Source organism: Corvus kubaryi, unplaced genomic scaffold (assembly GCF_017639235.1).
Source record: "Corvus kubaryi isolate FWS band 111438036 unplaced genomic scaffold, C.kubaryi_AGA036_p1.0 37395, whole genome shotgun sequence".
In the NCBI taxonomy this organism is placed as follows: Eukaryota; Metazoa; Chordata; class Aves; order Passeriformes; family Corvidae; genus Corvus; species Corvus kubaryi.
In genome coordinates, this window is record NW_024581134.1 from 2,993,697 (window position 1) to 3,017,958 (window position 24,262).

Genomic DNA, 24,262 nt, shown 5'->3' on the forward strand with positions numbered 1-24,262 from the left:
ATTTACTGACGTTGTAAATGTCCACATCATGAGCCTCACAAAACTCATACCCTGTAATCAAACAACCAAGTAAAAATTCAAATTTTTGTAATACTGGGGGCAGGAGGAGGGGATTATTCCCCATGGCTGAGAACCAACAACTGAAAATAGTATGATGCTAAATGAATAAAACTTACAGAAGTAGTTAAAAGAACCATGAAATCCCTCAATGTAAAGGTGCTGAGTCAAGTTTTTTTGAGTGTGTGCCAGGACTGCACTTCTCAGAAAACAGATGAACTCTTTAGAAAAGATCTATCATAACTCTTCTGAAAATAATTTTTATTTCAATGCACTTGACAAACTTCCCAGTAGGGACAGTTGGGAATCACACATCCAATGCCACACTTTGTAGCTGTATACCTAATGCCTGATCCAAATCCCTAATGGGCATCAATTATTATATAAGATGAATTAAACATGAAGCTTATTTATTTCCATAGCACATTTTAAGTATGTACTTGTATGTGATGAAAATTTTATTGTTTGTGCTTGGGAAATAAAAGGGGCAGGATGCCTGATGTTAAAACGAATTTTCTAATTGAACTTTAATGAGCCTTGTCAAACCTCTTGATGCAGCTTTCTCACTTCTAAGGATCTCTTGGTCCTTATCTAAAGAATGAGCCTGCATTAGCATTTAAAGGCAGCAAGGCTGTGCATGTTGAGCCTTAGCTTTAACCAGAGGCAAAATATTTTTCTTCTAAAAATTAGCCAAATGAAATTAGCTAATGGAATTATTTTACATTATTTTAGATAATGCGTGTAATTTATTTACATTTTTTTGTTTATGAGGGAAAGCACTAAGGAAAAAGAAGAAAAAAAAACCCAACCAGCCAAAACTACGCTAGTTGTTGGCAGATTAAAAGCAACAGCAAATTCCACATTTCAGTAGTAAGTTTTCCCTAAAGTTTTGCCTTGAAAACAAGAAGACTGTTTTGTCTTTTCAAAAAGAGATCACATTTGGACCAGTCTACTGTGACCATGTTCATGGCAAATGCCTTAGAACCAACAGCACATTTATGCTGCTCACACAGCTTAAACAGGAAACTGTTAACCAATTTTGTAAATTTTTTTTTAATGCAAACATTACTATAGCAAAGAAACATTTTGTGTGATTCAAGTAGAAAACAGTTCCACAGAAAGTGAAGCCTCAGAGGACAGTGGGGATGTGCTCCCCTTGATCCAGTCTCTCTGGGCTGCAGCAGGTCCCTAAGCACCACAGAGGGGCTCCCAAAATTCACCCAAATATTTTTTAACAATAAAACACACGTGACCTCCTAGTTTCACAGGCTTCTTGGAAACATTTTCTTCCTCTTCATGTCAACCTTTTCCTTTAATACACAGCTCTTCCTTGTGCTTCAAGGAGGCTTTTATAGCCACTGCATCTGGTATTGGAGATCTGAAATGCCAGCTCTGGCTACAACAGCACAATGAATTATTCCCGTCAGTCCATATTGCAGACTTAGGAACTCAGACTGCTGTCACTGTCAGTAGTGCTAAAATTAATGAATATAGTTTATGAGTAAACCTTAGCTCAATTTAATTACCTTACACCAAACGAACTAGCAAAAACCATGGCTTCACTCCAGAAAACAGAATATTATCCATCAATGTATGAGAGCACTCCTAATCTGAGGTTGGGCAACCACTTACTCTCATGCTTCTGTGGTATCAAAGGCTTCTATCATTGAAAAGACATTTTCAATTATGATGTATTCCTATCTTTTAACAAAAGGCATCCCAAAGAAATATAAAATCCTCATTTAATTACATCCCCAGCCTTACAAGCCCATTGCTGCTTTGTAAGACTAAAAATTTCCTAGATGTTAAATAGGAATATCATTCCAAAGGAAAAATAATGTCAAGGATAAAACTTTGTTCCTGAAAAAAACTAGAACTTCACTTAGTATTTTAAAGACTTCATTAACAAAACCCTCTGTGGGTATCTACAAATGTTAAATTAAGATCAAGACCTTAAACAGTTTGTCAAACAGATGAGCACATCAAAGCATTTCAAAAAGGAAGAACCTGAGACTAGAAAAGCTGTCAAGAGAGCAGAAGTGAGAAGAAATAAAGGCTAATGAAGTAACTGCAATGCCTGAAGAAATGTCTGGAATAGGTTTTCCTCTACATTATCATTTTAGAACACTAAAAATGGGGCTGAATTCACTTCATCACATACAATATTTTATTACACAGAGATGCATATTCCTATAAAGACCCATTCCCCCCTTTCTTAATCACTTTATAACTGGAAGATCTCTTTGCTGTTATTTCCAAGTTATTTGTCACATTGGGAAATAGAGGAGAAAAATCCTGCATCCTTTCCCGTGCACCTACTGGACGGTGCCACAGTCCTGACTCAATCCAGCTGCTCCCTGCAGCTCCACATTTCAGAAACACCCACACAGGGAGGGGAACCCAGCCCTCAGTGCTGAACTCTCCAAAGCAAACAGCAGCTGGAAGCTGTAATGTCCTACCTAGAGCTGTGCATGAACACCCCAATGGCCACAGCCAGGCTTGGAGAGCATTCAGACAGAGCTTCAGAGATGCTGCTGGTGCTGGAGCACACTGAGGCCATCAGGCACCAGAGGCACCCAGCTGCATCCCAGGAGATCCTGCTCCTCTGCTGACTGCAGCACAGCACGAGCTCTCCTGTCCTCACCACCAAAATCAGAACCCCCAAATGCTGAGATGGGGAGAAAATAGTCCACTTACTGTGGGTAATTAAATGTAATTTATGTTAAAAAAAAATCTCTGCAAAGATCCAGAACAAATAAATCAAACTTTTCTTCATCTGTAACCTAAGGCTCAAGGAAACCCACAACACCCTCATGGTGCAACATTTTCAGGCTGGAGACTTTAATTTTGGGGAAAAAAGCACCTGCTCTGGCTTTCAGCATGATACAACTCTGTATGTGCACCTCTCATCCCCAGCAAAGGCAGGCATATGAAAAAGTCCATTTATTGGCTATCTGCTGTTGATAGTAAAGAAATTTTGTTAGAAGAAAGCCAAGTTAACAACTGACCCCAACTCTAAAACTTCAGAGCTGTGTAGTCATCTTTACACCTCCTCTATTAGCTCATAAACAAACGGGTATAAGCTGTTATACTACTTCTCTTAAGTTCTCAAAATAATATTTTTTGTATTCATTATGATTTTTAAAGAAAGTCCATTTTTATCTTGTGTAACACACACTAACTCTGCATGCTAATTATTTCAGAGCCACAAGGCTTGCATCCCACATGGAAAGAGCTAAATCTTCTGTGGGAGCTGGGATTAAACCTTCTGACTTGGAAAAATCTATTCTCAATCCTGTCTCCCATGTATTCGTTGCTGCGTTGTCCCCCAACACAATCTGAATTTTAAGTGTACTTGCTGTGAGAATACTGGAAGATGATGTTTCAGTTGCCTATTCTATTCAGTGTAAAGCTCCCCAAAATATGACAGGTTTTGATAGATGATTATTTGGAAACCCTACTTGTAAGACAAAAGCTAACAATGCCTTTCATTTGGCACATACCATTTGGGAACGTGGCTGGAGATGCATCTGAAAGTGCTCATTTGTGAGACACACATTGTCTGACTGCAGTAGGGGAATGACCACGGTCAGACCATGGGCTCCTTTCAGGAAAGGGGGCTCTAAATCCCAGAGCCAGACTAGGAAACCTCCTGGAGCTGAGGGAGCCTTGGCCACTTTTCCTGCTGTGCAGGCTCAGGGTCACCACTACAATTTCCTTGCTGGGTTGGGGTTATCAGCCTGTGCCCCAGGAAGGAAAGTCCCTGCACCCCAGAAGACAAACTTTCATGTCCCAAATCCAGTTCTTCAGGTTCTGGAGTCTCAGCCTCTGGAGGATCAGAGAATGTGGTGTGTGCTTTCTAAGCTCATTTGATATGAGAAAATATATATTGTGCAGGATGAAGACAATTCCTTTGCCACCAATGGGAATTCATCATCACAGAGTCATGCACAGCAGCTGCACAGTCACTTCCCCACTGCCATCTCCCACTAAAAGGTTTTCACAAAGACACCCACACCTGTTTTCAGGGGAATATTGATAGATAAGATACCCCTGACATCATCTTCCCTCCAGAGGAGCATAGGCAGGGCTCCCAACTACCACAAAGTGTATTTTTTATCTTAATGTTTAGCAAAGCATAAAGCAAACACATACTATCAGAAGCAAAAATACAACCACAGACCAGTGTTGGTGTCTCTTGGAAATGATGTGATAAGCTGCCTGCAAGTTCATTATGACCCAGCTTCCAAAATAAATTAGAAATTTTCAAAGCCAGAAAGATGAGTAATCAAGCAAATTTTAAAATGTCATTTACAAGGAAATAGCTTTATAAAACAATCTTTGTTGCTGCTACAAACTGACCATAGCCACAGAAATTATTAACCACTGATAAACGTCAATCAAGATTTTCCTCCCCAAAGAAAATACCTCTGTGTTCACCCTATGCTCCTTAGCTCACTCACTAATGTTCTGCTTAATGCTGGGGATGGAAAGAATAATGGGATTCAAAATACAGTATTGTTTCTAAGCCTTAATAAAAGCAAAGTCACTGAGTGCAAACCTGAGTAATTACTTGTACTCAGAAGAAAATTACTCAGGCAGTTTCCCAGTTTAAAGCACTCAGAGAAAAAAAAGTTCGCTAGGGCTTGTTTTTATAATTGAGCTGTTTTTGACTGCATGACTAAATAAATAACTTCTTCAAACAAGAAAACAGGATCCATACTGCATGCATGCAGCTACCACTCATTGCTTTCAACTGTATTTTACTGTATTTTTGTCAATATTTCAATTTTTTAAATATTTCACTAGATATCCCAGAAAGCTTTTAAGTTACTAGTTTGCTCAGCTTCATTGAGGTTAACAATATCAAAGAAATATCTCTCACTGTACCCTGAGGAAAAAAACTTCTTAGTTAGAAACACCAGATAGCAGTAAGTAAATTACTTGTTTAAAATTACACAATATTGCCATTGGCGAGAAGCAGGAGCTGAGTAAAACTTCTTGAAAAAGACACAGGAATGTCACCTTATCTTTTTAAAGTTGGAATTCTATCAATACACATATTGAATATTGCCTTTGGGAACAAGTCTCCATGACTGGGTGATAGCTGTGATCACTTCCCACAGGAGTAAAGTGTGTTCTTGGTCTGATTATCTCAACCTCAGGAAAAGACAACCCCCAACACAGCACAGATTTGAGAGCCATCAAGGTATCCTGGCTGTGGGTCACAGTGTCCATGACATTGAACCAGTTTCCAGGTATTGCTCCATGACTGACTGTTGCCCAGAGGATCCATGGGTTTATTTGCAAAAATCCAGCTGCACATGGGGGCATTCTGGAGCCAGCATCATCTGCAGGGGCTCAGCATTTCTTTACACACACAGCTTCTAATAATGACATGTCTCCCTATTTCCAGGCACCGCCAGAGCCACAGATGGGAGGTATTTGGTGTTACTTCACAAGCAAGGGCCATCTCCAGCTGCATAGTGCTGATACCTGGTCTCAGGTATCCAACACAATGAAAATTCTCCCATTTTTCCCTTTCAGCCTTTCTGCTTTACTCCTTTGGTCATTTTTTTCTTTTCCCAGCCTCCCCCAGCAAGATGAATCAGACACCCTACTAGATGCATCTTACAATGCCACAAAGGCACCCCAAAATGGTTGAGTTCACTGTTTGCCTATGTGAAGAAACCTTCAGCTATCCCAGAGCCACAAAACAGTTCTGACCCTGAAAACCTCTTGGATGCTACTACAGGGCTCATGCTTAATGCTCTCTGAGCTCTGAGGGAGTCCCATCTGGCCTCTTTGGTTTGAGGATTGGTTCAAACTGCAGCCACAATCAGACATGCAAGAATCACCAAGTGGTTTGGGATCAAAGAGCCCCAAAGACTGTTTCTAGCATAAACAGCCACTGCAGAGAAGATGAGTGATAGCACCCACATATTTATAGTTTAAGGAAGAAATAGATCTTCCTGAAAACTGGAGCCAGCAAGAATTCTGCAGAACATGTCAAGCTCCACTGATGGAGATGGGTCAGGCACAGATGAAGTAAGTGACAAAGCAAATAGCTGCAAAATGGATGTGAGGGTCCCAAACACCCACATATGAAATATCGCCCTGCAAATGAAGTAGTTTATTATCTCCCAGAATGCTCAAGGAAGCCAAAATGCATGGAAACGTGATTTATTTTAAAGCACAACAACCAAAGGGGCTCTCACAGAAGGGAAGATATTCATGGTTTTAAGCAAATCTACTCCAGTATTTGTGCTATTTTCAGGACCGAATGTGTGCACAGTGAAAAATTAAATAATTTCCAAAGTCACTTTGCATGGCACTGTATGTAAACCAAGGCAGTTCAGATGCCTTAACAAAATCTGCTCTTTAGTGCTCTGCATTACCTTTTGTCTCTGCTATGAATTTGACAGGCTGGCACAAGAATGTCCCCCTTGATCTCAGATTTTGTTGTATTCCTACCTCCTTACTGCTATGTGTCCTACTACTACAGCTTCTTTCACCAGCACACTGCCAGCTACACGCCTACACTCAACAACTCCCAAAACAAAGGACTTTTGAGTTACAGGTGAAGAGGGAAAATGTCCTTTTGCAATCAGAGTCTCTCACTCTGAAGTCTCTGCAAGTTATTCTGTTGATTTGTATGGCACCAAAGCAAACAGCCACATCAGATCCGGAGATCTTCTTCCTGTTCTTGGAGAGATGACACCAGTCTATTTCTGTTATCTATTTACTCATGCCCTTCAAAAGTAAAGGCTGTGTTTTAATATGGGTACATTGCCACTAAGAAGAAGTCTGTGTTATGAATGAGTTAATATTTACATTCCCTCGGGCCTGGCATGTAGAAATCAGTCATCAGATATCCCTCCTCAGTGCATTTATTATTCCCTGAATTCACACCGCTTGAGAGTACCTTAACTTCTACATAAACAGGCAGTTTTTAAATTTCTACTGGTGAAACATAAGGCATGCCAAAATTTTTGCTACACCTACTTCAGGGCTGGCTTCTGTTGTACCAGTGTGGTGAGACCAAGAGCATTTGCATGTGAATAGTGCCGTGCTCCCAGAGCATCCTGCTAGCACTTCTGCACTGCCCTGGAGAGCACAGGCCTTCTGCAGCTGCAGAATAATAATAACAATTATTATTAACTATTTTATTTAAACAATAAAATAGTTAATAGTCAATACTGCTGCATTATATAGCATCAAAAAACCACATAATAGCAAATCCTAGACCCAAACCCAATGATTTTTCATCTGACCACCCATATTATCAAATCAGTTTTCAACGCATCTAAGGCTGAGGAAGGAGGGCATCAGCTGTGGATTTGTATGATGAAAGGGCAAGAGTGTTTCATCCACCCATCAGCACTGCCCAGGGAGATCAGCTTCCATGGCTTGTAACCCATTTCCTGCTGTACAGGCCCTTCCTCCTCATTCAGACCACGGCCTGTGCCAAAAGACCTTTTGGATCCAATGCAGAGTCCTACCAGGTTCCGTCTTCTAAAACCTCTGTATAATCCTTCCATGGGTTCTCCTGCAAAGGGATCTGAAGCAGCCAACATTAACACATCTGCACTCTCAAAATCCTCTGCAAACGATAGAAATTTACTTCAGAGTCACAGAGAAGGTAACAACAGCACAGAAAAAAATTAAGCATCCAGCTCAGCATTGCACTGTGCCAGCCCCAGAGACAGGCAGACAAACCAGCCCACGGGGACAAACTGCAAAGCAGATGCAGCTTCAGCTAAACCAAGATGCCAAACAACATAACAAAGGGTCTGTAGATAATGAAATTACCACAGTGATCCACCTGATTAAAAAGTCTTCCATGAGTCCAGCTGTTAGAGGCTCACCAACCCCCCTCAAGTCAGGTGCCACATTACCAGGTAACTTTTGATTATCGGGTCTACAAGAATTTATGTCGTAGGGTATTACAAGAAAGATGATAAGGTCAGATCTGCAATGCTTCCATAAAGCAAAAAGCTCCCAGAAATGTTCTATAATAATACTTGCTAGGATGCACAGATCCAGAAAGCTATAACTCTTTGGACAAAATGCAATGCAGGCTACAAAGGGAAAATTCTCCAAGCCCCTCAAAACCTTTACAAACTACGCAATGACGCATCTTTATAAGGGTAATAGTTGAGATGCTTTTCTGTTGGGAAAAAGCCCCAAATTCTTGTTTAAAAATGTATGTTTGTAAAAACACATGGCTACTCTACTGAAAATATTAAAAATAATTTCTGTTTTGATGATTAGAAAAAGAGAGAAAAAGAACCCCAAGTTGTCCTCTTACTTGAGCTTGTGAATGGCCTTTTTGGTGTCCAAGTGTGTTATCTAATACCTATTGTTCTCTTGCACATCTACCCAGTCCTTGGGTGCCAATTTCACTCTTCAGGTGAAAAATTTTGATTAAAGAATTATCTTCTACCCAGAAGGGAAAAGAGGGAAAAAAAAAAAAGGCTGATGCTAGGACTAGAAAGGGACAAATACAAGTCTTCCTCTCTGAGCTATAACCTTACTACTCTCAGTTTTGTCTCCACAGCAGTGGGAGCCCTCAGTATATGCTCTTGCAGTCATGCAATTCAATGAACACTTTGTGCCCTACACAGGCCTTGATCAGGTCAGCAGCTCCAGTTCACCAGGCAGTAAAATGACACTTACCTGGGCAGCTTCCCACATTAATGTGCTACTTAATAAACAAATCCTGCCCACGTTATTTTGATGCTTGTGTAAAATCACATTCTGTGACTTCCACAATTGGGGAAGGGAAGATCCTTTAATTAGACAATATAAAAATGAAAACATGAAGGATAGAATCCTCTAACCTTGGCCATAATCCAAAATTCAACTGATTAGGCCTTGAGAGAGCTCAGCTAGTCATGCCCTGCTTGCAGCAGGGGGCTGTACCAGAGATCTCCAGAGGTCCTGTCTGGTGTAAGCTACTTCACGAGTGTTTATGGCTCCAAGAGCTTGGACTTTATTGATTCTGGGTTTAAATCCAAGTATGCAATAAATTTGCTTGGGATAGAGTTTCCCACTCCAGGTAGCAAAGCAGAGTTTTCCTACCTGTAATCCATCACCAGCGTTCACTGCCTTCCTCTCCTCACTGCAAAGCCAGCTCCTGTACCAGCCCATCTAGTCTGACTGCACCACCTGCTTCCTACCCTAGAGCTCAGAAGCTGGAGAGTTAAGATGACCCATAGATAGGACAAACCTATCCCAAGTTCATGAATCATCAGAGCTTTGAGTGAGAAGTGCCTGGCAGCTGCAATTTCCCACCAACCCCATCATCAGACCAAAAAAAAAAATTAAAAAAAATATTACATCACTTCAAACTTTTTTTTTCCGAAGTTGTAAAGAGAGGAAATGACAAAACATTATTGACACGGAATAACAACAAAATATTCCTCCTCCAGTGGTAGCAACTAGCTCATAGCCCTCTTTCTCTGTGGGTAAGTGAAAGCTGCTATTGAGGTGAAACAGGATTTCTTTGTGAAGGTGCCAATGCTCTCAGCTCAAGCGTGGAACAGGCTGGCTTAGCAGGGCTTCCTCCTCCCCCGTGGCTGGCACTGCAGTACCTGTCCTGGTCCAGCACACAACAAGCCTGCTTGCCCTCCTGCACGTATAATTTACATATTGCTGGCTGATTATCACAGTCTCTCCTTCAAATCACCTGCCTCTGCTGCAGCCTCCCAAAGGCAACGGGTAAAATTTACGTATCACGTACAACATGTTAAATGTATGATCATTAGGTTCTTCATTAATATTCTTCCAGAAGTGTGACACACAACTAGATGATGATGTGGCAAAGCTGACAAGTGAAGATTCTGTGTGGCAGCAGCTCCCCTTCCAAGCCTTGGCTCTGCGGACTCCTCCTGGGAACCCTTCCCATCTGCACTGAAGCCACAGCAGCCCAGCATCCTGCAGCCCACCAGGGCTGAGCATTGGCAGCTGTGTGAATGCCTGAGTTTGGCCTGCAGCGAAGTGAAAAGATAGTTAAAGTTACATTTGAAAAACAGCAACATCACCAGAGGCTTAGGACTCAACATACCGTTACCACAGCTCAGGTGATCTGTAAAACTAATCATGAACCTGAAACCTTATCTATTTACATTGGAGTGATGATACCCATCTGTCCAAAATCCCCTGGAATCAATGCAAACTCTCTCTGCATTCAGTGCCTTATGTTTCCTGCTACAGCCACATTATTTACTTTGATTAATGATCACTTTGTGTACTATTAGCTGAGCAAGCAAAGAGAGATGCTGAGCATCTGAAATAAGACCAGGGAGATATTAAAGTCTATCACAAAATCAAACGGCCTTGCAGCTCCCTGCCCTCTCCTTTCCAGACCCTTTTTAACCAGCTATCAACTACAGGATTTATTTCCTAAGAACTGTCCAAAAGATCCCATCTTACTGTTGAAATAAAAATATTTAGAGCTCTATTGGGTTGTTATGAATAGCCTTCTGTAGCTTTTCAATTTCTCTCAGGCTACAAAGCTAGCAGCACTGGAGCAGTTAGCCAAAATGAACATTTAGTTTGCTAAACAGAGTACTGTGGATAAATTGTAATCTATTGCTTGGAGAGTCCCAAAAGAAAATAGGAGACTAAATATTCCCATAGTACCAAGAAGAAATAGCCTTAAAAAAAAAAAAGGTAGGAAATTCTAGCACTACCTACATATATTTAGTTTAATTCACAGATATAAGGGTTTGGTTGGATGATTCATGAAACCTTCATGGTCAGTGCCCCGTGGTCCTCGCAATAACATGGTGAGAGTCAAACTCTCAGTGAAGACTCAGTTCTTGTCTTCCCTCTCAGTTTATTTAAATACCATATACAATGGTTATTCCCTGCTTCTTCCCCAATACAAAAATTACCAGGAAGCATATCTTCTGTAGAAGAGTTTTCATCAGCAAGTTTGTTAGCAAAAAAAAAAGTTTTTAAGAATATATCTCCCCAAAACCAGAAGATCAGATAAATGCAATGGTTATTTATGAAACATGCCACAGAGATCAGCAACCAGGCTTTTGTCTCTGGAGAAAAAAAGCAATCATGCAATGAGCTCTGTCTTCAGTCAGAAGCAGGACTGGACTTGCAGCTGTCCTTGGTCACAGTCTGAGCTTTTTCCATCCCCACACACACTGGATGACTTGGACCAACAAAGCTTTCTCATGGCTTGGAGCTTTAGGTAAATCCCCCAACTATTTCTTTCTAAAGCATTTACAGATAAAAGAGGTTAACTCCCCTTTTGCTACTGAGGGAAGGAGAGTTCTAGTAGGGTTCAAGCTTTTTCAACCTCTATCAAGAAAAACTACCAAAATCATGCTGCAGATCACAGCAGCTTCCTGGCTCCTGCTATTGGCAGCATATGAAACGCTGAGAAAAAGCAAAACAAACAAAACAAAATAAAATTAAACAAACAACCCAAACATGCAAACCAAACTATTTGCAGAGGTTTTAGCAGTTCTCTGAAACACAGGAACTTGGCTGTGTGTGCTTCAAGATCTGATCTGACCTCTATTGCTCGCCACAGGGGTGTGTTTTATAGAGCAGATCTGCAGCAGCTCTCCCTGCCACATCTCTGCTCCCCTTTCCCTGCACATTCAGAGCCCTGCAGACACAGTCACAGAACAGAGAGAGCCAAGAACTGCCCAGGGACTGATGTAGAACCCACCTGCATTGCATGTGTCACTGGCTTGCTGCTACAATGCAGAGACAAGGTGTTCATGACCATTTTCCACTCTCCATCGTTTGCTGCAGTTTCAGGAGCCTGAAAGGTCAGGGTCACAGGCAGGTGCTTTGCAAAGCCACCTTTGAGAGGGAAACACAGAGGCTGCAGCTTTGATTTATAGCTACTTTGAATCAGTTCCAAAAGTCTCTCTATAATAAAACCCCAACAATTGCGTATTTCAGAGATGGATCTCAGCTTTTAAGATATCAGGATGATTTGAAGGACTACCACAATGCCGAGCCTACAGACACATACTTGGTTCAGAACTGCTAAACCTGGCTCACAGTTTGGACAAAAATAACCCCATTTTAAAGACTGCCAGAACATATGGATCAGAAATCCTTCAGTTTTTAGAAACCTAGCATTTTATTAAGGTGAAGAACTCTCAACGTTCTATTTTAAGTTTTAAGAAAAACAAGCTCTGGAATTCTTAATAAATATCATCCTTTGATTCACAAGAGAAGTATTCTCCTTTTATTCCCTTGTAATTCACAAAGAGGAAGGCATTCAGAATATTTTCTTCCAAAATAGCATTCCCCTGGTTATCTAGATCAGAGGTCTGCCTACAAAAGTGATAATGAAACTGCAGAATTATTTCAGTACAAGCTCAGCTCCAATAAATTACGTGACTACTTTAAATAGATGTTATGCATCAAACTAAAGTTCTCAATCTTATTTTAACATAACTCCATATTCCTAGAATATCTCATCTCCTAGTTATATATTAAACTTACAGTTTAAATCAATACATGAAGGAAAACTATTGCAGGACTTTGTTATTCTTGTACAAAGCAAAGTGCAGAAGATGAAGTTCCTAGAAAGAAAAATGTTGATAAGAAAGCTAAGAACAGGGGACATTTTGCTAATTTATTTTGAATTTGGGTTTGATCTCTTGAGCTTTTACATCCCTCGAGTGCCCTCATATGTAGACTGTTGTAGATTGTTTTTCCCATCCTGAGGCAGAACTCTGGCCCTTGGGAAGGGGATGGGTGCTGGTGCCCCCAGTTCTTCACCTCACAAACATGAGCAGATTTCAAGGGGAGTTATTGCTGGTTCTCCTTTTCCAAGAACATACAACATGGAACTCTACAGACAAAGAGCAAATCCTCATGCACAAGATCAAATCTGAACCACAGCCTTTAAACCACACTCTGAAAACTGGGATGTTAGAGTGGCAGGGCAGTTCAGAGCAAACCACAAGTCAGGTGTGGACAGGGCAGAGCTGAACACTAACGATTTCCAAATGCAAAACCAGAAAATACAAAGCCAAAAAACATTCAATGAAATGAAAGAGAGAGTGTTTCTCAGCGAGCTTCACAAATCAGCCTGCACCAGGGAGGTGATATTTGCATCCAGAGCATACGGGGGTGGCGGGGGCTTTGCTTTGTTTTGAGAATTGTCATATTTCTTCTGGCAGTGGTCACAGCACACAGGGCTCGAAGCTTTGATGCTTGTGTTTGACATGAAGGCTTCAGTGCTGCCTACTACCTGCCTTCCTCACAGAACAGCCCTGTGAAATGTGCTATCACCTTTCCTCCACCTCTTTTACACCACATACATTCATGGTCTGTACACGGCTCTCAAGACTTCATGGAACCATGCTAAAAACAGTAACTTAAGGCATACACCAAGGGCTTTTAAAAATAATTTATCAAAGCTAAACACCAGAGAAAATTTGAGGTCACAGAGGTTTAAGTAGCAATTAGCAATGAATATTTTGTTACTGAATTTAGCTTTTTTTTCCCCTGCTTGCAAAATATGTAGGAGTGGAGTAAAAAGGTCCCATATTCAGCATTACTTACTAATTTCTATGCAAAATATTTGATAGGATGGTATTTTCAAACCTCAGGTGAAAATATGCAGCATACAAACTTTTAGGCATGCATTCGTGTTGTGATTTTGCTACCAATGAAATGCAATACCAACCAGCACAATACAGGACTCCTTCCCAACTATAATTAAATATATATGTTGAATTCACATTCACAAAATATGAATATTGGAAATTAAGTTGGTTTTACATAAATGTGTCTGCTACAAAAGATACATATCCCTAGGCAGCAAATTTTAAAATAGTTTTTCCTTTAATATTCCAAATGAAATGGCAGTACTTTAGAAATGTATTGTCAATATACATATCAAAAGCCTGTGCTTGCTGAGTGCTTGAGAGTAATAGTTTTCAAAACAGACAGATTATAATTACCAGACTGCTGATTTGCTTCATCTAGCAAAAGTCAGTGGGAAAAGACACTGCTCTTCTTCCAGGGTTTCCCCTTGGAGAACATGGACAGTTCAGTTTTGCTCAGCTTCTGGAGGCTCTGGCAGGGCTCCCCCACTGCCTTCAGATGGGGAAACACTGGCACCCCTTTCCCATCGCTCCTGGACAGCCAGCAGCCAAGGAAACCCTGCTGTGTGTGAACTGGCAAGCCCAGACCTTACCTAGGTCATGGCATCTGTGGGTGGGATTCACACAATCACTGCCTTCAAAATTGACCAGCAAAGAGAGGCAGACAAGAGCTCCCCATGGCATCATGAGCACCTTGTCCTCAGCATATCCCATCTTCCCTCTGCTGACATCCTCTAAACTGTCAGTGACAAAGTCACAGGATACAACTTATTTAAGAAGGTCTGTGGTCAGGAGTTCCTTAAACAAGCTTTTCTAAGCAATTCCAAATCGTGGAAGTTTTTAAAAATCCAAGTTAGACCAAAACCCAAGAGAAAGAAAGAAAGAAATCAGAGAGGGGAACAAGTAAAACCCCCCAAAATCAAAACCCAAACCAAAAAAACCACAACCCACAATCCTGCTATTTGGCCTACTTCATGCTTATGCTTAAATTTAGTATCTAAGAAATTCATACTCGACCCACATTTAAACGATGCCAGTATTTTGAAGAGATCTTTTTTGCACGAGCGGTAACGTTCAGTTGTTTGAGATGCACTCAGAGCCCAAAATGCATTTACTGGGCTCTGTTCATACTAAGTTTATTTAGCTTTGTCCACAGCACCACTCCTCTCCCCAGGTGTAGGAGCATGTGAACAGTCAGGAGCTCTATTCCTGTTCTCTGTCACCCCTCTGTGAGCTCCCACAGCAGGAGCACGCATCCCCTCAGCATGAGTTGTCATTCTGAGCTGACCTGGAAATGACCCTCGTGCTGCTTTATGGCTACATGAAAACAAACATTCTGAGCACATAAACCCACATTTGTCTTTCTCTCCAAGTGAGCACTCAAAGCACAAGAATTGCACAGATTCTGGCTCAGAGCTCTGCTCCAGGATGCTGACCTTCACTTCCATTGGCAAAACTAAAACCATGACATCATTATGTATGTTATGTACATGCGTAAATGTTCTCTCTGAAAACTCATTTTCAACCTTCTAAATAGCCCTATAACTATCATACTTCTGATAAGGTTTCAGAAAAAGTCGTGAGAGCCTTTTTGTCTTCTGACGCAACAGAATGCAATTTCTCCTCCCAAAATATCAGTTTGCTTTGTCCCTTGTCATGATGCTGGTCACTAATGAAACCCCTGAGCATCAGCTCAGAGAAACTCTCTAAAATGCATTTACTTTGTCACCAAAGGAAGTAAAAAAAAAAAAAAAAAAAAAAAAAAAAACAATAGGCCTCTCACTTTTCCCAAGCAGTAACTGAATCAGAACTTCAGATCTTCAAAGTATTCTAATTTGCCCAGGGCATTTGTGACTCCCCCTGTCCCAGTGCTGTGACATGGATGGCACCTGTGGACCTGATCAGGGAAGGCATCCTGCTGCAGACTGCCCATCCTAAAGAATAAAACACTTCAACTTTCTCCATCCAGACCCCTAGAAACTTCTTCACTAGTTCTAGCTAGCTTCACCATCGCACCTGGGCTGTTATAAACATTTTAATATGATGTGATCTGACATAACTTGGTGCTTTGTTCTGCTCTAACTGGCCACAAAGGACTTAGAAGGGTGTCTGATAAAGCATTAATACATTTATCTGTTTTTATTCAAAGAGAAACAGCAAACTTGCTTTTTCATGCACTGGAATTAAAGTCAACGTGATCATAAGAATATGTTAACATAGTAAAATCTCTTGATGAATAATTCAGGCTCTTAGGAGTGAAACACTGAAGGAGACAGTTTCAGATGACTGTGTTGACAGGCTCTGATGTCCAATATGTTCAGTGCAATAGAGAATGAGTTAGAAAGCCCATGAATGTAATTTTTCTAGTTCATTTACTTCTCAGTAATAATAAAGGGCATCACATATTCATTTAAATTCCATACTGGAGAGACTGGAACACTCATGCTAGAAATGAAAAGTGCATCACAATGACGTCAATACCCAGATGCAGGAATGAGTCATTCGTGTGCTTCTAACTGAGACAGCACTGAGAGGAGTCAAGAAAAAATATCCCAGTATGACCACAATATTTACAATAAGAAGTCACATGTGAGTTAATACCACAGGTGATTTTTCCCTGCTGGTAAGTTCAGGTGGGTAAGATGTTTTCTCCAATGCCTTTAAGGTACATGCTGGGCTCTAGCCAAGCTGCCCATCCATCTGTAAACTCCAGTAAATAACTCCTGAATTTGTTTACATGCAGCCTTTTATCCCTCCCAGGCTAAGATTTCATAAAGTCAAGAACAGCTTGCCTGGATCTCAAAGATTTGAAGTGTTGGCCCACTGACTGATTTTGCAAACAGAGACCAAGGTGAATGCATTACAAACATGAACAGCAAAGCATTCAAGTTAAGCTTTTTTGTGCCAAACAAACCATTAAAAGTTTTCCTCCCTCCCACAAGATGCTCAGTAGTCAAGCTCATGGAATCACAAGCATCATTTTAAATAATTTATAATTTATATAATCATGCACAGGTCTATTGAGCACAATTAACCTCCACTGCTAAATCTCTCAGAAAAAAAAACCAACAAACCTTTCACCATCGCACTTCTAATTAGTAAATAGCAGATTTCTCTAATTGCTAGAGAAACAAAGCTCACCCGTCACAGCAACAGCCCTGCAGGTCGGCAGCACAAGGGAAAACAGGCAGCACAACAGCACTGCACAGACCTGAAAGAGCTGTTTTCACAAAGTGGACACATCACACATCCCTTTATCACCTGCCTCAAAGTTGTTTCTTAGCTGGGGACATCTCACAAGCTGCTGAAAGCTCAGACCTGTCAGCTCCCCCATTTTCTCCAAACTTCCTGGCCTTTCCCTGCAATGCACAAGCAAAGCAAAGCAGAGCTATACAACTGCCCAGAGCCCATCAGTGGCTGCTCAGACAGAATAATCCTGTTCCCTCTGCAGATCCAGTGCGAGGTTTCCTCTGGGCTGCCCAGGACTCAAGGACCATCAGGCACCTTAATGGGATGGTGTTACCCATCATAGCAAATAACCCTTTTAAAGGGGAAAACCAAGTTCCTTGCCCCCTTCTTAACACTGGGAACTTCTTCCAGTCAACCCACACTCATTCTGGTAACTTCTGACACGTGGCAACCTCCTTCTGGGTACAAACTCCAAGGCTGAGCCAAAGCCGCCCGGTAACATGAGAGGTGGTTTGCAAAACTCCAGCTCTCCTTTGGCTCCAAGTCAAATGCACACAGAACATGTGTCACAAATCCCAAAGCTGAAGCACAGACCAGTGGTTTATAGATTGGTGCAAGATGGAAGTCCCTACAGGGGACTTCAAAGGCATTTTGCCAGTCAATGCAATATTAAGAGGTACATATTTGCACCACACCTGAAAGCCCTGGAAGGATCTGAAGGCCCGGCTTGGAAAGTGTCCACATCAGTGCCCCACGAGAAATATTTTCAACTTAGCCTCTCATACACAGAGCTGTCTTTCCAACACTGCAAAATTAAACTGCATCACGGCTGTAGGATAAAACTAATTAATGTTTTGACCATAAAGCCATAACTCTGACAAAGATATAAGATTTAAAATTACCTTTCGTATGATTTCAACAGGAGCTTATTATTAAAATGTCAGGTGCAATCAATAACATTACCTTTTGGTATATCCCAGTGTACATGATTTATTTGCACTAATGTTCCATAATTACAACTAATACGAAATGACTCATCAAATTCACATCCTGACACCAGCTCATCACAGATAACCAATCTATACACAACTTCCCCCCTGTTGGCTATTTAATATACTTTTTAAAGCAGTTCCATGAGCCTTAAATAAGCCAGTGAATCATGGTACTTCATGCAGGTTTTTGTTTGTGTGTATATATGTGTGTATATATATATATACACACACACACACACAGAGAACTGACCATTCTCTCTGCCCATTAAAATGTTTTACAAACTTGAAAACTTCACATCAGGCAAAGTGATTGACTATATGACAAGTGAAAGAAAATAAGCCAGCTTCTACTTCCTTTCAGCTTGTGTCATGTATTTTATTGGATTACAGTTATTAGGAGCTGGAGGAGGAAAGTGGGCAGGAGAAGGGGGATTAGGTTTCGTTGTTCAGTCGACAATGTAACTTACTCATTTTGGCACGTACTGCAGTGCCTATTTTTACTCAGCCCATCGCTCCACTCTCCCCAAGATGTGCCTTCACCCACACACCACTTGTGCACTGTACCAGTCACACTCCTTATGTAATGGGTTTGGTTTGGGCGCACAGGCTGGTGCCAGAGCATGTGAAAAGGGGAGCAGGCTTGCAGAAAGGGACCAGCTGGAGGCTGGGACACAGGGCAGGAGGAGTGGGTTGGGTGGCTCCCAGCTGGAGGGCTGCCCATGGCTTTGAAGGTCCTCAATAAAAGCAAAGATGAACAAAATAAGCATGGCCAACACAACCTTGAGAGCACAGATGAAAACCAGTCAGTACGGCAGGCAAGGATTTACAGCATGAAAATCTCTTTCACATCATTCAAAATGGCCAGTGGAGGTTTTCAATCTTTTTGGTTTTTTTCTCCTTTTTTTAAATCCCTCTCTGACAACACCATATCATGGTATTGGCAATACATTCCTATAATTTTGTGCTTTGGAACCGCTGACTTTTGCTCCCTACACATAAAAATAAAGTTTAAAATTAAAGGGAATCTCTCTTTTTTCCTATCATTTACAAGCTATAATTATAAAGGCGATATTTCAAACTTCAGTCACATGTCTTGCTCCCTCACATTATCTAAAAAAGGATCAGTTTAAAAGAGAAATGAAAACTGAAGTCAAGCCAGTCAGATGAGGGGGTTTTGGCAAAACTATATGCTGCTATTGCTCATGGGAAAATCCTAATAGGAAGTTAAAACTAGCTTAAAAAACCATTTTACATGATGAAACTACGTTTTTGACTATATGTATATATTTGATATAACCACTTAAAATTAATTTTTTCTTTCTTGGACATTGGTTAACAAACACAATTACATGTCTTTTTAAAATTTTTCATCAATTGCATTCTAGAGATCTTAAACACTTCATACTCAAACTACAAAATGTTAAAATTACCTGTATTTGCCCTCATGCGTTACTGATATAAGAAACAGAGGGGGTAAAAAACTGTATACCTGTACAGAAAAACACAGAAATATGTTAACCACCAAACTTAGATATCTTTTAAAAGAACAGAGACCAGTGGAACTGAAAAAACTCAGGACCTCAGTGGCTGTAGGATGACTGTTTTCCCTGTTCCCTTGCCCTGCTGGCTGCTCAGTAGCTCAACACCAACTTCTCCCTACAAGTCCATGACTTGACTTCTAAAGGATTTATATGGAGCAGATGAGATGCATGATCATGTTGTCCACAATTACTTTGCAAATTACTGCCAACCAGATTCAGCACTGAATATATTTCAGAGAAAGGTCAGTTAAACATGCTAAAATATTACTATTAAATGATATAATAATTGAGATGACAAGCACAACAGACAGCTTTCAAGATTCCCCACAAGGAAACCAGCAGGCTTTGCTGTGCTATCTAGGGAGACCAATACATACAAATAGCTAATAATAGTAAAGCAGAGTCATTGACTAATTCAAAAGATATAGTGGTTTTCCTTCCTACAGAGATTAAAATTATACAACAAAAATAAGATAGTAACAGGCTAATTCCATCATCATCATTATTATTAGCCTGTACAGTTTATGCAAATGTTAACAAGGGTTGTCAAGACAGTTCGAAGATAAAGCATATGCAGCAGACAGATTGGTTCAGTTCAGCATCTGAATTTACATTTTAGCTAAACAGAGCAGTTTAAATATGAATTTAATTTGAATTAAAATATACAAAAGGATTTTCATAAAATGACCTTTTTCCCTATAGATCCACACAGTCATTTTAGCAGATTTCTTTCTAAAAAGACATGAGATGGGCGATAGGAAAGTGAAGGGGCCTGGCAAAGTGAATGTTTCACTTCATGCTCCACTTTTTCCCAGGACCATGGACAGACTCTGCTGGGTATTGCTGTGGTGAGGCCCCACGTGTGAAGATGAGCACAGCATTCCCCTCCTCATCCCTCCACGGAGGCCTCATGCAGCAGAGCACAGCTCTGACTGAAAACCACTCTGGGTATGCTCTGGCACGAGCAGAGTGGGCTTGCAGTGCTCTGGATGGTGCCAGCATTGGCAGAGAGCATCTGGGAGGGCACATCCATGGTCAAACATGCTGGAAGTGGGCTCTGCTCTTTCTTTGCCTCGTGGAGAGCGAAGTCTGAAGGAGCACAAAGACAGGGAAGAGATGACCAGCAGAACAGGGCCCTGGCCACTGGTGAGAGCGTCATCAAAGGACCCCCAGGAGAGCTGGCATGGCATGGCAGGGCTCTAGAAACAACCCTCAGCCCAGTGGGGGCCTGTAGGCTAACAAATATATTATTTTTGTAGTTTTTTACTTAATCACAATAACTATAAATTGAAACAACATCTGGTTTTCTCAGCCCCGCGGAGCGGTGCCAATATCCTCTAGGTCTTTCTTCTATTTCTGCAGAAATCCCAATATCTTCTATAAAGTCTAGACACAATTTTCACAGTGTAAGCTCTAATTAGACACCAATATTGTTGTTTCCAGAACAGACATCTGTTGTCAACAAAGCAACACTCTGCATCTGGAACAGTTTAATATATTATTTGAATAGGATTTTCGTTTTAAATACAAACTTAAGTTCAATTCTACAGATACAAACTTAAGTGCAGTGCCATGGATATCTAAAATCTGTCTACCCCAGGCAAACAGAAATGCTGAAATGTTTTGTCATTTCATTAGAACTCCCTTGCAATAATACTGGTTTTCCCTCCATACACAAAGTACACTGAAGAATAAGATTGGAAGGCAAGCTGTGAAAATGACAAAATATTACCTCAAAATGAAATCAATGACTTCAGCACCAATGATTATGATGACATGGAATGACATCATTCAGTCAGCCACAAGGAAAGACTGATTGGAAGGGAAATAACCAACTCACTGTGGCAATGCTCAAAATGGAAACACACCGAAAAATGCAACGTATTTTCATGGCACCTTAGGAAATCAACAGATACCAGCTCAAGTTGTGCTTCAGGACCTGTGATATCCATTGGCACATTCCCAAACAGCTCCTCTGCAGCAGCACAAAGCTACAGTCATGTGCAATTGCTGTTGCATTTAAGTTTTTTGTTTCCATAAGGTGACTACAGCTGTTTTCCTACCATTCTTTGCAAGGCTCCATAGTGTGAATGACATCACAGTATTAAATCTTTTTTCTTACTCTAACTGCATAAAGGAAAAAAATTGCGATTATGCATGCTGGCACACACACACTCTGCATCTACAGGTCATAAAAGCAACAAATCTAGTAAATTGCTGTCACCATTTTGCCAAGCAAAAATGAAACACATCATCACTTCCACTAAAAAACAAATCTACTAAGTCTTGAAAGTCAGTGCTGTATTTATATAAAAAGTGATCTAACTATTAATCCTCACAGGCGGCATGAACTTGAGAAAAAGGATTATGAATTTCAATTCTTATGCTACTGATACTTAGCAGTAGTTTAAAAGTATTCTGTATGTTTGCTGAATGTTTTTACACCATTGCAAAAGAAGTGTTGTATTACAGTTCATTACTGTATCCTGAGCTCAAACTGCACCTTTCACACAGTCTCCCCACTACAAATATTTATTTCTTTGGCTGACTTTTCAGCAACAGGAGCAAGGAAAAAAGTGCAAATAAACAAGAAATTTCCTACTGTGCATTTCAGAGGGAAGAAGGGAAAAGTGATCTTAAACAAGAATTGTGACCTATTGGAAAGCAAAGATTACTCACACACAGATGTCCAGCAGGGCGCTGGGACCATACTGTGGGCATGGAGACCCAGGAAAGCAGTGAGAACTAAACTGAACTGAAAATAGCAGCAGAGAAATCAAAATCAATGGGTAGATGGGGGAAAAAATACCAAACAAGAAAACAATCCACAGAGAGCACACAGGATAAGAGGAAGGACTGGGAGAACATAACTTAGGAGGACACCAGAAGCACAGAGAAACCCTTCTTAGGGTAAGGAAGGCCATGCATAAGACTCCCCTGTCACTGATATTTGGTTATGGTTTCATGGAGACACCTTCAGTGATTTTATAATGTATAATTCAGATGGGAAAGAAGAACACAGTTGAAAAAAATACCCAAATTACCAAACTCAAGGTGTTGATCTGGAAAAAGCATATCCTAAATGCTCTGCTCTCATCACTCAGCCACCAAATTCATCAGTTTGGTGGCTACAAATGCACAGAAATTGCAAAACAAGAAGAAAGACTCTGAGTTTGAGCTTTGCTTTCCTCCAGAATGCAAAGTTTTCCTATGACAACAGATGCTTGCTAAGATTATTGTTTTTGTAGTTGCGCTAATCTTCTCTGAGATTTGCATTCACATTATTATTTGTGGAAGAAAGAAGAATGACATCTTTAAGAACAGAAAAACAAAACAAATTCAGGGAATTTATTATCATGGTCTATTAACATAGACAGATATCTCAAGAGCAAAGCAAGAAGAAGGCCTAAGGGAGGCACTTCACCACTTGAATTTGCAGGAGTTTGCTTTGGAAAAGCTTTCTGGAAAAAAGAATTAGAAAGAAACAGGAAGATTTGCTCATTAGCAGTTCCTGCTGAAGCTGCATAAACCATAGATTTATAATGGCAATGTTTTCTGCTTCCACAGATATGACAAATATATAGCTTGTAATTACTAAAATGAGATATAACTAATGACACAGTTGAGTTTTAGATAATGAGATGGTATCTTGGAAAGCATAATTACAGGATCAAGGGTGAATTTGAGGCCATTTCAGTGCCACTGCTTTTCTAATGGCTCCCAGATTTCCATTCATTGATATAATAAAAACATTTGAGTTAAGACCCACTAAAAACTCAAGTTAAGCTTTCTTCACATTTCTGAAAATCCGACCAACTAAAGAACAAGGCTGCAGTGCCAGTAAAAGAAGGGGGGTGTAGCAGAAAGTGCAGTGCCTGCCAAGGTGGAGAAATGACAGAGCAAAAGCAAGGAAAACAAGGAGGTGAGACCTGCAACAGTACTACCAAAATCTACCTCATTTTCCAGCCCCACTGAGGTTCACTGGCACAGGAGCCCAAAGATATTCAGCTGAGAGCAGGGCTGAAATCATGCCATATTCAACAGTTAAAGTAACTTTAGTGGTGCAAGTCCAAAATGCCCATTAATTAGTTCTTGAAAAACAAGGGCAGTGAAGACTACATCGTACAGTACAGAGAAACAACTGCAAAACAGAAACTGGGATTACAAACCATCTTCCTGGCTGCCTTTATAAACTCAAAATGGTGACATTCTGGTTTGGGGGAAGTCCATCAGAACCACTTTGCACTCTGCATTGCACCATTCCTACAAAGGCAGGTCTATTATTTTTCTTCATAAGTAAAATTTATTTTCCTTTTGGCCGATGGGATGACTGCATATGGTGATTTATCTTCATCTGTAGAAACACCTCCTGACACTACTCCATGACGTGTCCTCTAAATGATGCTAACTTTCCACTCTTCCATGATCTCTTTCAGTGCACATCAGTGCTGCTCCATGGGGCTCTCATCCTGCTGTTCTTACTCAGGCAAGACTCCAGCAATGCCTCTAGGAGTCCCATATGAACACTCACTGCACACAGGAGATATTTTATTCCTTTATTATTGAAAAACTAAGAGGGAAACAGTTTTGTCTTTCCCACTTTACAACATTGCATTCAAAATCCACGATTATAATTAAGTGTTGGCTTCAAAGGCCTTCCTCTTAGTTCCAGCCTCTCCCCCACAGCTCCTCTGGTATGGTGGAAGATTATTTTATTAATTTTCTATATTAGAGAGGTTTTTTTACCACAAGAAACTGGACTAAATCATCACCCAAGTGAACCAGAGAGCCTGCTTACAAACCTAAACCGTCCAGGGCAAGAGCTCTCTCTGTGCCTGATGGCAAAGTACTGAGCAAGAGCACCCTGTTGGGTGGGAAACAG

At 40.7% G+C, this 24,262-nt stretch overlaps 1 protein-coding gene across 5 annotated transcripts in view; it reads right to left on the bottom strand.

Moving 5' to 3' along the window:
• Positions 1–24,262, bottom strand: part of HTR2C (5-hydroxytryptamine receptor 2C) — a 263,086-nt gene that overhangs the window by 81,492 nt on the left and 157,332 nt on the right. The window lies entirely within an intron of this gene.